Source organism: Vombatus ursinus, unplaced genomic scaffold (assembly GCF_900497805.2).
Source record: "Vombatus ursinus unplaced genomic scaffold, bare-nosed wombat genome assembly UNPS02014793.1, whole genome shotgun sequence".
Classification (NCBI taxonomy): domain Eukaryota; kingdom Metazoa; phylum Chordata; class Mammalia; order Diprotodontia; family Vombatidae; genus Vombatus; species Vombatus ursinus.
In genome coordinates this window covers 7671864-7684022 of record NW_020954571.1, presented here as the reverse complement: position 1 = coordinate 7684022, position 12159 = coordinate 7671864, and the positions used below count along the sequence as shown (strand labels likewise).

The following is a 12159-nucleotide window of genomic DNA, read 5'->3' as shown; positions in this document are numbered from 1 at the left end:
AAACAAAACACCCTTCTTCCTTTCCCTCCTATTGCCCTCCCTGTTTGAAAAAGAAGGAAAAACAAAACCTCTTTTACAAACATGTAGTTAAGCAGAACAAATTTATGCATTGGCATGCCCCCCCAAAGTGTCTTATTCTGCATTCTATTAATAATAGCTAAGATTTATAAAGTACTTACTATGTGCCAGGCTCTGTGCTAAACTCATTTGATCCTTACAACAACCCTAGGAGTAGGTGCTATTATCCCCAATTTACAGGTGCAGAAACTGAAGCAAACAGAGGTTAAGTGACTTACTTACCTAAGGTTACACAGCTATCTGAGTTTCTAAGGCCAGATTTCAACTCAAATCTTCATAACTCCAGGCCTAGCATTCTATCCACTGTACCACCTAGCTGCCCCTCCCTGATGAGTCCTTTCCTTCTAGCGTATTTCATCATGAGTCCTCTGAAATTATGCTTGGTAATTGCATTGATCAGAGTTACTGAGTCTTTCAAAGTTGCCTTTATAATATTGTTACTGTACCAATTGTTCTCCTACTTTTGCTTGCTTCAAGTCTTCCCAAATTTCTCTGAAACTATTTCCTTCATCATTTCTTACAGCACAATTGTATTTTATAACATTCATATATCATAATTTGCTTGGTCATTCCCAAATTGATGGACACACCCTCCATTTCCAATTCTTAGCCACCACAAAAGGAGATGCTATAAATGTTTTTTTATATCTTTAGTTAAAGTTTATTTTTCTTAGGACTAGTCTTTCCCTTAATCTACCCTGCCTCTTATTCTCCCCTCTCCTTTCTCCCTTTTCCCTGTTAAGTGAAATGTATTTCTATACCAAACTGTGTGTGTATTCTTCCATTCTTTTTCTAGTTTAGATTTGTGTCAGTGATCCTTCTCCCCCCACTTTCCTCATTTCTTATACAGACTTCTACTTGCATACCCTGATTATGTGAGATAATTTCCTCTAACCTTTCTCTTCCATTCTTCCTTTGTGTATTTCTCTTCCCCTCTCATTCCTTTCTTCTTTTAAGATTATTAAACAGAACTATTTCAAAGTCCTTTGTCTAATTAGACTCCTTCTATGACTCCTGATGATGATGGTACATATAATTATTTCCTCATGTTAGAATGTAAACAGTTTGTCCTTTTTTAGTCCTTTATGATTGTTTGCTCATGTTTACCTTTTTATGGTTCTTTTGACTCCTGTGTCTGTACTTCAAAGTTTCTTTGAAGCTCTGGTCTTTTCATCAGGAATGCTTTGAATTCCTCTATTTCATTAAAGATCTATTTTTTGCCCCATAAGATTATACTTAGATTTTTTGGGGTAAATTATTCCTGGTATATTTTATATCCTTTGCCTTCTAAAATATCATATTTCAAGGTCTCTATTTCTTTTATATAGTGGCTGCCAAATCATTTGTGATCCTGACTGTGGCTCCTTAGAACTCAAATTCTTTCTTTCTGGCTACTTGCAGTATTTGTTTTTTGACCTAGAAGCTCTGAATTTTGGTTATAATGTTTCTAGGAGTTTTCATTTTGGGGTTTCTTCTAAGAGGTGACAAGTAGATTTCTTTCTATTTATACTTTGCTCTTTGGTTCTAAGCGGTCTAGATAGTTTTCTTTTACTATTGCTTAAAAATGGATGTCTAGGTTCTTTTTTGGTCATGGCTTTCAGGTAGTCCAATGATTCTTAAATTATCTCATTTCAATCTGCTTTTAGGTCAGTTGCTTTCTTCTACTTTTTTTTCAATCTTTTAACTTTGTTTTGAATATTTCTCTTAATCTCACAGAATCATTTTCTACTTGGTCCATTCTAATTTTCAGGAAGTTTGTTGTGTAGACACTTATTGTGCCATGCTATTAATTCTATTTCCAATTATTTCTTCCATTACTCTCATTTTTCCCCTTTCATGCTTTTGTTTCATTTGTTAAAAAAAATATTTTGGAACTTTAAAAAGCTCTTGTTTTATCTTTTCTAGGAATTTTAGTTGAAATAGTGAACAATCTGTGTTTTTCTTTGAAGCTTTGCTTGTGGATATTTTAGACTCATTCTCTTCTTCTGAGTTTGTGTCTTGAATACTGTCACCATAGAAACTTTTTATGGTGGCATTCCTTTTTTGTTTTGCTCACTCTTCCAGACTATTTCCTGGCATCAGGCTTCATATTGGAGGCAGGTTCTGTGCACTTCTGGAGAGAATATTTGGGCTGGTCTTGCTACTGCTTTCTTGGGCTATTAAGTATTATATTAATCCAGGATCTCAGGGATAGCTCAGGCTGAGGACCTGCTAACTTCCAGTGTTCCCAAAGTGGTCTGATCCAGGCCAAAGTTTGATAGCAGCACCTCTGGTCTAAATCAAGTTAGAGGTGAACAACACACCTATAGACTTGCCCCATTTGGAGTTCCAGTGGACTGCTGCTGGATTCATCCACTATCAGGTAGTTGAAAACTTCTGCTGGTCCAGAGTAACAGAAATGAAGGCTACCCTTTGGTCTGAGATTCCTACCCTGATCATTCTGCTGCAAGCTTTAGAGAAAGCTAGAAGCTAGAACTGAGATCATACTCCACTCCTGGGGTTAGAGCCATGTAGCTGTTACTTGCTTCTAAACTGGCTCCCTGCTCAGTCCACAGCCTTGAGCCTGTGACTACTCCTTACTCTAGAATGCCACCCCTAGTTGCAGGTCCCTTCCTCAATCACTCCTAAATAAATAACCTGGAAATGGGTAGTGATAGATTTGCTAATTGGCACCTGTTTCTGTACCCTGCAAAAGGTTAGACCTCTCTGGAGGGATATGTGACCCCTTCTTGCCTCTGCCTGTACTGGAATGCTCTGTAAACTTTCCTGCCTAGACACCATCCCCAGTGTCCATAAACCTCTCTGCCTTTCTCTCTTTGCTGATATGAGTTAGAAAAATGACTAATTGTGGTATTTTTTCATGGATTTCCCAATCAGGACTTGGTCTGGTGTGTTTTCTAGATCTTTGTGGAGCTGTATGTGGAGAGTGAGGGTAGGAGAGCATAGCTGGACTTTGTTCTGCTGCTCTGCCTTCTTGGCTTTGGTACCCTTTGGTTCTATTAGATCTGGACAGTTTTCATTTATGATTTCTTAAAGTGTCAATTTTTTTTTAATTATGTTTTTCAGGGAATTCAATTATTTTTTAATGATTTCTCCTTGACCTATTTCTCAAGTCAGTTGTTTTTTAAAAAACATCTATTAGTTCTATTTTTTTAATTAAAAATTCCCCCACCCCCGATACTTCTGTCTCATGAAGTCATTGATTTCTGTTGCTCTATTCTAGCTTTGAGGGTATCCCTCACTGGGTGAATTTTACCACTTTCTCTCTTAAAGCTATTTATTCTCCTTCCAATTGTTTCCTCTAGAGATTTTATTTCATTTTTTCCCTCTTGCTTCATTTCTTGTAGATATTCATGTAGTCCTTGTGAAAAATTAATTTATCTTTCCCTTTACGGTTCTGCTTGTTGTTACAGTTAGTTACTTATTCTTTCTTTTAAGGGATCTCTAGAGCAACAATATTATTTTTATACCTGTTGTTGTTTTCTTTGATTTACTCATTTCTCTTTGGGCCTGGGCCTTGTTATGTCCTCTGCTATGCTTTTGGGTGGTGTGGTTGGCCCTGCTTGGTCTTACTCCTGATCACCTGGTTTCTATGCTGATGCCCACCTTCCAGGATTAGCCATTCCTGGATCTTTGAAGTTCAGAGCACTAGCTATTTAAGACTCCCTCTGATGCCTCAGGACAGTGTTAGGGATCTCAGAGCCTCTGAGCCTGGGGTGTCCCATACTGAGCACTGCCTTTCCACACTGGTCACTGCTCTCCCTAGGGGCTTAAAAGGTCCTTACCCTGGGGATTTCAGAGTACCCTAGGGCTTCCTCAGGGGAGCCCTGTGCTTCTGCTGCCTCTAGATACAGAGTTCAGTAGGCTATATGCATCTCTGGCCTATCTTTGGCCGTGCTGGAGGACTGCTGGTTTGTGCTATTGCTAGCTTTGCTGGTAACTTTTTCTTGTTGACCTTGGGCTTATGGTTGATGGGCTTATGTCTCGTAGAGTTTTGGGGTGGAAGAAATCACTTGCTCTAGTTTCTCTTTGGATTCTTGTTCATTATTCAGTCTGGTGAGAACTTGAAGGTTTTTCTGGAGTGGGTATTTTGGATCTGGGCAAAGCTTCAAAGAAAAACACAGATTGTTCACTATTTCAGCTAAAATTCCTGGAAGAGATAAAATAAGAGCTTTGCCTCTCCTTCCACAGCCATCTTGGACACATACTTTCTCTTTGATTTGCTTATGGCACTGGAGACAGTGGTTTGCACATAAGTAATCATTAAATAAATGTTTATTGATTGAACAAATATAGGAGAGAAAAAAAGATGGCTGGACTTTATGGATTTATCCTTTTTACAATTAATTTAGATCTTTTAAGGTCCCTTCTAGCTCTAAGACCTTGTAATGTTTTTTCTAATGTTCAGGAGAACAGTCGATAGGAGCTGTTCTCATATTGGAGGGGATTGGCATTTTGTCATTGTCATTGGCATGATAGGATTGATCTGCTTCTGTTCCTGCCACCCCTTTTTCCTGTGTGCTCAAGAGCCGTTACGTTGTTGGCGGTGGTGGCAGTGGTGGTTCATTTTCAGGAGTAACACCCAAAGCAACCACCGAACAGAAGAACCAGGAAGAATTAGACTCTTACTTCCATGGTAGCTTCCTGCCAGTGTGTTTACAATGTGAGGTCAATAGCCAACACATCTTACGTGGGTGCTGTCATTTCCTCAAATGAGTCACTGAATTTCACAGGTGACCTAATGAATGGGGAGATTGTGCAGAAGTGCAAACAGATTAGAATCCAACATAGAGAATAAAAGAACAAGTCGCCTTCTGCTGAACTTCCTTAATTCTAAACTTCATCCAAAAGAGTCACATGTTTAAAAGAATATACTGTAAACTTAGATGGGAATGTTTTTTGTATTAGTATAAATTTAGGTTTGGCTTTTATGTGTTTGTGTGTGGGATCCACTCTGTCTCTTGACTCTCATAACAGCCCCATGGGGGTAGTGGTCCAGTTATTATTCCCATTTTACAGATGAGGAAACTGAGATTGATTAAGATTATTATTAGCAGTAATAATAATGACATCCAGCATTTATATAGTAATTTAAAGTTTTAAAAATATTACCTCAAATGACTTGGTCAATATCACAGAGTTAGAAAGTGTCAGAGGCAAAATTTGAGTCTAAGCCCTCCCAGCTAAAAGTCTTCTAATCTGCTACATCTTGCCTCCTAATGAGGCCCCTTTTAAATAGAGGAAGTTGTAGTCTGGAAAAGCAGACAACTCTTTGATATTCAGATAATAGGAGAAGAACCTCAACTAAAATCCTGCTATGGTGCTTCATCACCTTTTGGAAATGACTCTGGGTTCTCAGAGACTGTGACTCAAGAACACTGGAGCTGACCGGTCTTACCAAGTTAGAAACTCTTTGAATGTGGGCCTGACATTTTCTATGGTGTTTCTATGGTGTTACTAGCCCAGCTAAGCTTTCAGGGCCTTACCACCAGAATGCTGGCCAGTCAGCCAACAAAAATTTATTAAGCACCTACTATGTGCCAGGCACTATGTTAAGTGCTAGGGATACAAAGAAAGGCAAAAACAGTTTCTGCCCTCAAGGAGCTCTGTCTAATGGGGGTAGACGACATAATGATAATTATGTACAAACAAGATATATCAGGATAATTTGTAAACAATCACAGAGAGAAGGCACTAGTGTTAAGAGTGTGTTAAAACTGTATCTTGTTCTGGTCCTCTGACCAGCCCCCCCTAGTCAGTATAGTAAGCAAGTTTATAAGTAGCCATTAAGAGGCAATAGCAGGAAGTAAGATGGCAAATAGGAAACTAGAAGTCATGCACAAACTGTCCCAATGATCAAAGGAGTATAATTTGTAAGTTGTATCATCTGTTAACTGAAGATCACATCCTGGTAATACGTGTGGAGTCAGAAAGATATCTAGACTCTGCTGTCAAGATTTTTAGTCCAAAAATATATAAATCTTAGACAAGTTCTGGACATGTGCAAAACACCAAAAGGTACTGATGGTTTTGAGATGATGTGGACATGTTAACTTTAAAGTTTTAACCAACAACTTTGAGATGATTTGGATGTGTTAATGGACTAACCTGAAGATAGCACAGATAAGAGTTAGTCTGTCCCGCCAAAAACCCTATAAAAATGAGACCTCAAACTCCTGTCCTGCAAGCAATGCTCCCAACTCTAACACATAGTTATGTGAGTAACATTCTCTACCTCTCCCCCTCCCCATCCTCTTCCTCCCACTGCCTGCCTTCCTTTACCACCCCATGCCCCATCTCTACCCCATCTATCTCTATACCCCTCTTGTCACTTGTCTCGTACTTTTTATATAATTTGCTCCAACACCTTCTTTACCTTATTAAAGTGTGATTGTAGCCTCACTTCCTGCTGCCATTATGGGTCTTTCCCAGTGAGTACCCAAAGAATCAGGCATGCCTAATCCCATTTCAGAATTTCATAAATAATTATCAATTCAAAGAGGAACAAGGAAAAACTTCTTGCAGAAGGCTACAAGGTGATGCAGTTTTGGGGGACATAGCAACTCATGAAACCACCTACTAAGGTATCAAGGGGTTGCTTCACACCAAGGAAATCATAAACTTTTTGAAGTTTGAAAAAAAGAGAAGAGTGTTGATTCAAATAATCCAAAAGATGCTTGTATTTGGGTCTGGAATAAGTTACATGTATGACATATATTTTAAGCCATTCCCCAACTAAAAGGCATCCCTTAGTTTCCAGTATTTTGCCACACAAGAAGAGCAGCTATAAATATTTTTATTCATATGGGTCTTTTTCCTCTTTCTTTGTTCTCTTTTGAGTATAGACCTAATTGTGGTATTGCTGGGTCAAAGAGTATGCACAGTTTGGTGACTTTGGGGACATAATTCCAAACTGCTTTGCAGAGTTCCTGGATCAGTTCACAGTTCTACCAACAGTACATTAATATGCCAATTCCTGCCTCCCCCTGCACTCACCCCCTTCAACATTTGTCATTTCCTTTTTTGTTAACTTTGCCAATTAGATAGATGTGCCTACTTCTTATTAGAAGCCAGGCTTCTCCCAAGACTACACCCTGCTGGGTCTAGAGCAGAGTGTTCTCTTTGGGAGATTGGATAGAGTGGATTCCAAGAAACCCAAGCCACTTGGGTCCAGAAGCAGCTGTAATACAATATTAAATCTATGTCTCACTATTTTTTCCCCCACAGGGGATGTTCCAGGGGAGGGCATTGGTTCACCGAAGAGACAGACATAAGTTGCAAAAATCCCTGCATATGATTACCCTTCCAGATCTTGTTTTTCTTTGGGTAATAAATGCAGACTCAAAGAACTTTTGAATTCAACTCAAAGAACTGTTTTTACAGTTGAAGAAAATCAGGCCCAGGAAAGGAAAATTACTTTATCAAGGTATTAAAGCAAGAAATAGAATTTTAAAAATTTTGGCCAGCTTTTTTTTTTTAAATTTCCTGAGGACTGTGGCTCCCTGGGCAGCATGGGATAGGATGGGATAGGGTACAGGTTGGGGGCCAGAAATATGCCAGGGGCTGATGAGAGCCAACCGGACTTGGAAAAAATGAAAAAAAAATGCTTTGTTTAATCTGCCAAGTGAAGACATGACTACATGCTGCATTTCTCTTTAACTCATGTTTTAGCTCCTCAGCCCAGTTTTCTCTTCTTCTGCCCAGGAGAGCTGCCCATTTTAATGGAAAATGGAAGGATGTACAGAATACATGTCTCAGTAATTCTGTTTCCATAGACCTTGGAAGGATCTCCACTCTTTCCACTACAAACACCACTGACATTATTCCCAGAAGCAGGAGACCCCATCAGGGAAACCCTACAGAAGTTGGAGGTGAATGAGGTTATCTAGCACTAGCAGCCAGATCTTTGCCAAATAAAAATAAATATCAATAAAACTTTATTTAAAAATGGGCGGTACAAAAGGAGCTGGCAGGCCATAGTCGGCTGTCTACCATTGTTCTAAACTTCTCTCTTTTTTGGTGTCTACTACTCTCCAACTGCTTCCTTGACTGCCCAGAGACCCTCGTCTCTCCAACCTTGTCCTCTTCCCACCGTCCACTCTGTTTCCTTCTCTTTGATTTCAGTGGTAACTCTGTATTTCTCAGAGACCTTTCCTCATCCTTCTCCTCGAATCAAAATCGACCTATGCTGTATTTAATCTCACTAATCTCACTGTTATTACCTAGACAATCTGATAAACAAATTCACTTTAAGCCTAGTGTAATGTAATCTCTCTCAGATAACATATTTGCTTTTTTAAAAGGAAGACCTTCATTGCCTTAAGTCAGGGGTGGGGAACTTTTTCTCCTAAGAGTCAAGTTTTTGGTAACCAAGGACAGGGGACTTAATAAGGCTTCAAGTCACTTACCCTCTTTGGGTGTCAGTTTCCTTATCTGCAAAATTAGAAGGTTGGATTGGGTGATCAATGAGGTTCCTTCCAGCTCTAATGTATGATTCTGTCATGTGATCTATAAGAAAAAAAAAAAGATGAGTTCAAATCTGACCTCAGACACTTGACACTTACTAGCTGTATGACCCTGGACAAGTAACTTAACCCTGACTGCCTGACCAAAAAAAAGAAAAGAAAAAGAAAAAGAAAAAAGAAACCAACCGAGGGCCACAAAAATAAACACCAACCTTATTGTTGATTTTTATTGGTTGGTAATAATCGCTGTTGTTTTAGAAAGGGAAATGGGAAATGTGGGGACTGAGCTGATCGAGTGCAAAGAGCTAATGGAAACACAGTGATTCAGTACAAAGAAGGCTGGATTCAATGTCAGAGAACCTGAGTTTGATACCTGCCTCTGATGCTTAGTGCCTTTGGGCAGATCATCTTACCTCCCTGGGCTTCAGTTGGCTCATCTGTAAAATGAGGGGATTGAACTAGATCAGGGGTGGGGAACCTGCGGTTTGGAGGCCACATGTGGCCCTCTTAGTCCTCAAGTGCAGCCCTTTGGATCCCAACTTTTCTTCTGTGAAGTTTGGATACATCAAAGGACCACACTTGAGGACCTAGAGGGCCACATGTGGCCTCCAAGTCACAGGTTCCCCACTCCTGGACTAGATTGTATCCAAGGTCCCTTTCAGCTCTAGGTTTATGATCTTATGAATCCTGGCTTGAGAATCAGGAGAGCTGTATTCTAGTCCTGGCTTTACCCCTAACTGTGACCTGCGGCAAAGTTCTTCACTTGTCTGGTCTTCTGTTTCCTGTGGAAAATGAAGAGGTTGGGCTTGTCATCTCCAGGGTCCTTTCTAGCTCTCGCTAAGATCTATGATTCCATTCATCCATCTTAAAATCAAGACTAGGGCACATAAAACTCTGAGTGTAGGGAGCAGGGGTACTAATCAATGTGGTGACTTCCTCAGAGCCTTTGTATGGAGGCATCTGAGGGGCTCCAATCTGCTGGAATCCGGGCATGCTGGTAAACTCCTTGCAGAGAGGGTACAGAACTACTACTTTAGCTTGTCATTCATTGGGCCGCCTTGCAAACCTCCAGCCAAGATAATTGGCTGACTGGGACTCAGGAAGAAGGATACTTGTTGGGAAGAGCTGCCCATCTCTGTGGCTTCTAAAAATGAGCTGACAAGCCAGCTCTGCCTCTTTTGAGGGGGTCCCTTTCTAATTTTTCCTGTTCAGAAGACACACCAGCACACAGAGGAGCAGACTTGCTCCTGGGAAGATGGAAGCCTATGCTTTCACAGTCCCTCCCCACTAGTAATTGGAAATGATAGCCTTCTGTAGAGGTGTGTGGGAGCTGTATCTGCCCCGGAGAAGCCTAAGAGGAGAGAGATAGAAATAGAGACTTAACTAGCTCAAGAGATGGCAGGACCTGGGGCACTGATAGGTTGCCCACTAAATCCTATGGTGGAAGTAGGCAATATGTGTGCCTGCTCAGCCCCAGAGGGTAGGTGGCAGTAACTGGTGCAGTGGATAGTGATGAAATTGGAAGCTCTGGAAGACCTAAATTCAAATCCAGTGTCAGATACTTAGTAGCTATTACCCAGGCTAATTCACAAATCTCTATTAGCCTCAGTTTCATTATCTGTAAAAATGGGGATAATAATAGCACCTACTTTTTTTTAACCTCAGTAATATTTTATTTTTCCCAATCAAGTATGAAAACAATTTTTAACCTTCATTTAAAAAAATTTTGTGTTCCAAACTCTCTCCCTCCTTTCCCCCCACCCCCTCAGACAGTAAGCAATTTGATATATGTTATACATGTGCAATCATGCAAAACATTTCCATATTAGTTATGTTGTGAAAGAAAACAGACCAAGTGAGTCTTTCCAGGTTTTTCTGAAATCATCTTGCTTATCATTTCTTATAGCACAACAGCATTCCATTACATTCGTATACCACAACTTGTTTAGCTGTTCCCCAATTGATGGCAATCCCCTCAATTTCTAATTCTTTAAAAGAGCTGAATAGCACCTACTTCTCAGAATTGTTGTGAGGATCAAATGAGATAATATTCATAAAAATGTCTTGCAGACTTTAGAGCTCTATGTTGTTGTTGTTCAGTTGTTTCAGTCACGTCCAACTCTTTATGACCTCATTTGGGGTCATTTGGCAGAGATACTGGAGTGGTTTGCCATTTCATTCTCCAGCTTATTTTATGGATGAGGAAACTGAGGCAAACAGCTTTAAGTGACTTGCCCAGGGTCACACAGCTAGTAAGTGTCTGAGGCCAGATTTGAACTCAGGAAGATGAGTCTTCCTGATTCCAAACCCAGTACTCTAACCTAGTCTACCACCTAGCTACCCCTATAGGGCTCTATATAATTTTTAAAGATCATATTATAATTTATTATAATATATTATATTATAATTTTTAAAAATATGTATATATAATGGAGAGACAGGTCCAGTCCTTACAACATGCACAAATGCTCTTTCTGCTGCCAGTATACAAAATGCATGATGGAGGGGCCCTTTCTCGCCCTGCTTCAGAGTTTGTGTAGATGTCGTCTATTCCTTGCCAGTTTACTACATGGTGAGTACAAACTTTTTAATTGGCTGCTGAGCTGGAACCGAGTTCATGAAAAAATGTGTGAAGAAATGAACTCTGTTTTCTCTTCCCTAGCAGCAAGTGAAGCATGAACTGCTTCGAGCATCCTGGGGGGATCTCCTTCCCCAGCTTGGTTGCCGTGTGGCCGTGAACACACAGCCCTGCTGTTTTTCTGTCTCTGGTGTATTGATTCTTTCCTGAGCTTAGGTGAATGAGCACCAGAGACAGAGCAGGCCAGGCTTCAGAATGTTGGGAGAGCCAGCAGAGGCCCAGCAACTGGAGTCTACAACAGAGTTTACCAGTTGTCACAGCAGCTGAGTCCAGTGAGAAGCCAGACCTGGTGAATGACCTGCTGGATCCAGCCTTGCAGTCAAGATACCATGTTCTACAAGCAAGAGAACAACAATGTGTCCATTGCCTGTGCCCTAGCCAGAACTGCACTTGGTGGAATGTTTTATAGTAACCACCATTTTAAGTTTGAGTTCCCTTCTTGTTGTTCAAGTCATTTCAGCTGTGTCCTACTCTTCATAACCCTATTTGGTGTTTTCTTGGCAAAGATACTGGAATGGTCTGCCATTTCCTTTTCCAGCCCATTTTACAGATGAGGAAACTGAGGCAAACAGGGTTAAGTGACTTGCTCAGCTAGTAAGTATTTGAAGCCAGATTTGAACTCAGGAAGATGAGTCTTCCTGACTCTAGGCTTGGCGTTCTATCCACTGAGCCCCCTAGCTGGCTGCCCCTTAAACCAACTCTTCTTGGGTTTTGAGGTGTTAATGTTTGGGTAGTTGTTTTGTTTGTTCTGTTTTTTTGAGAGTGGTTCTCCCCTATCTTGCCCAGGTAGAAAGTGCAGTGGCCACTCATGGGCTCCATAGTGCTACTCATTAACATAGAAAATTTGATATACTCTGTTTCTAACCTGGGGCAGTTTGCTGGTCCTTAGGCAGCTTGGTAGGCCACTGCTCCAAGGAACTTTCCTTAATAATACACTGGGTTTGGACATCCAATCAGCATAGCCCCCACCAAAGCTCA

At 40.5% G+C, this 12159-nt stretch overlaps 1 long non-coding RNA gene across 1 annotated transcript in view; it reads left to right on the top strand.

The window, feature by feature from the left end:
- Positions 1 to 11675, top strand: part of LOC114048678 — a 20320-nt gene extending 8645 nt beyond the window's left edge. Inside the window, exon 4 of the long non-coding RNA XR_003569780.1 lies at positions 11028 to 11675. This is a non-coding gene — a long non-coding RNA (uncharacterized LOC114048678). The remainder of the gene's footprint in view (positions 1 to 11027) is intronic.
- The last annotated feature ends 484 nt before the right edge of the window (positions 11676 to 12159 follow it).